The sequence below is a fragment of the Penaeus japonicus genome, unplaced genomic scaffold (assembly GCF_977035675.1).
Source record: "Penaeus japonicus unplaced genomic scaffold, GWHDUDI00000001_assembly GWHDUDI00000002, whole genome shotgun sequence".
Lineage (NCBI taxonomy): Eukaryota > Metazoa > Arthropoda > Malacostraca > Decapoda > Penaeidae > Penaeus > Penaeus japonicus.
Genome location: NW_028234404.1, coordinates 30344054 through 30346553, shown reverse-complemented (window position 1 = coordinate 30346553; position 2500 = coordinate 30344054).

Here is a 2500-nt window from a genome sequence, read left to right as displayed (position 1 = left end):
TGACCGCGTGTGAGTATTCCTTTTTGTTTGGGATGATGTAACGATGTAGTCTAATTGCACACTGCAACGTGGGTTTCGAAGCGGTACATTGGGTGGATGTGATGTACAATGACAGTATATTCTTCATCGTATGAAATAACTTATTTCAGACTGATCTCGGAAGCCAGACGAGACGATAAAAAAAGGGAAGGTTACGCAGACAGACGCTGAGAGACTGGGCGACGGTAGGTTGACGTCTGCAGAGGGGATGGGCATGGGGAGGGGGGAGGGGAGAGGGGACTGGCAGGGGAGGGGAGCCGTAGGGTAGCGATGGAGATCAGTGATGGGGTAAGACCGGGGGAGGGGAGGGTTTTTTTAAATTGCGAGGTGAATTGGAGGAGAGGAGAGGGGAGCGGGACAAATGGATAAAAAAATCAATAGGGAAATGGGGATAAAATATATCGGGTGGTATGTGTTGGGTGGGGGGACCTATGGGGAAAGGTTATTGGGTTGTAGAAGAGGTGTTTGGCCAAACCAAGTACTTAAACTTCACCCACGCCGATTTTCACAACTACAAAGAAGCGATGCACTATGCTTCACCCCCTGTTGTTTATGGTCCCTCCCGTTTGCTGTTCGTTTCTTGTCGTCTCTTCATCTTGCTCGGAGAGATGTAGCGGGCCAGACAGAGAGCGGAGAGCAGGAGCGTAGGGAGAGAGTAAAGAGTATAAGGGAGAGTGGAGAAGAGAGAAGGATAGAGCGGAGAGGAAGAGCGGTGAGAGAGCGAGAGAGTTAGTGTGAAGCGGAGCGTGCGTGAGGTGATGACATAGACTGGAGAAGAGAGTTGGTGGGAGAGAGAGTAGAGACGATTTATGATGCGCGTTGCGAGAGAGGAAATAGTCATGAGACGAGGGAGAGGATGAGGAGGGAGAAACGAGGAGTAGACAGAGAGAGTAAGTGTGTAGATAGAGCAATGTATGGTAGTGTAATGCGAGTGAGTCGTGTAGAGAGAGGTTGTGAGATGCGGTATATAGGAGAGTGAATTGAGCGCGGTGTGGATTGAGTGGTAGGTTTTAGAGAGTTGTTGTGATTATGTGGGATGAGGGGAGGGTAGAGTTGTCAGTGGGAGGGTAGAGTGTGCTGTGAGGTGTGTGTTGAGTGCAGTTGTGAGATCTTGGGTTATGAGAGTGGAGGAGGAGAGTCGCGGTATAGTAGTAATTTTGTAAGCAGCGGCACGTGATTAAGATAGAGTGAGAGATGCGAGTAAGAGAGATAGCGAGGAATGCGAGATGGAAGTCGTATGTGCGTTAGAGCTGGTGCGGATGCTAGGTGAATAGTAGAGATGTATAGTGTTGAGGAAATGTATTCCATAAGTAAGAGAGCTAGTGTGATTGATGTGTTAGAGTTGTTGAAATGTGCGGTATTAATACGAGATTTCAATTGTAATGTGTTTAGCGTTTTTTGTTGGAATTTATGTGTAGTAGATAAAGTGAGAGAGAAGTGCAGAAAGACGAGAGAGCGAGAGAATAAAGAGGAGGAGCGAGGATAGAATAGAGAGAAGAAGCGTAAGAAGAAGAGAATAGTAGAGAGGAGAGAAGAAGAGAGATTAGAGAGAGCGGGGAAGAAGTAGGAGAGGAGGAGAAAGAGAGAGAAGATTAAAAGGGAGCAGTACAGAGCTAGTAGTAGACGGTAGAGGAAGATAGAATAGAGGAAAGAAGGAAGAAAGAGGAGCAGATAGAGAGGAGAGAGGAGAAGGAGAGGAAAGATAGGAAGCGAGTAGAGGGAAGCGTAGGAGATAGAAGGAGAGGGAAAAGAAGAAGATAGTAAGAGAGGAGATGCGATAGGGAGTAGGAGAGTAGTAGAGTTAGAAGAAGAAGAGAGAGAGCCGGCTAACAAAAGTCCTGCCACGTGTTCATGGCGACCTTGGGCCCTGTTTGGTGTCGCTGGCCCTGAGTATGTGTTCCCACGGGCCTGTCTGGCTCTCCCTCGCCATGAGCTGCGGATTCTCTCCCTTACACAGACCTATTCGACTGGGAGCGCTCTCTCCTCTCCCTATTTCTATCCTATCTCCCTTCCTTCCCTTATTTTCCTTTTCTTCATACGTCGTGCTTATCGTTCTGCTTCGCGTTTCTCCCTGACTCTTCCAATTCTCAGGTTTCGTAATCTTCTTCCAGTTTACTTTTTCTTTTTCTTTTTTCATTTACCTCAGATCTCCTCTTTTCTTCTGTCGTTGCGCAGCCTCATTCTCTTGCACATCTCTTAAATCCTTCACGTAATCGATATTTCACGGAGGTCCTTTCGTCCTAACCTTTGTTTGGAACTTCCATGACTGGAGGACCGCCCTTCTAATTTTGGATCATGCTCTTCTGTATTTCTTTTGCGTTTTTTTAAAATATATATACCTTTTCTCTCTCTCGCGCCTCTCTCTCTATCGCTCTCGCGCCCCTCTCGCCGCTTCTCGCGCTCTCCCCCCCCGCCATCTCTCTCTCGCCCCTTCGCCTTTTATCCTCTGACCTTCATTACC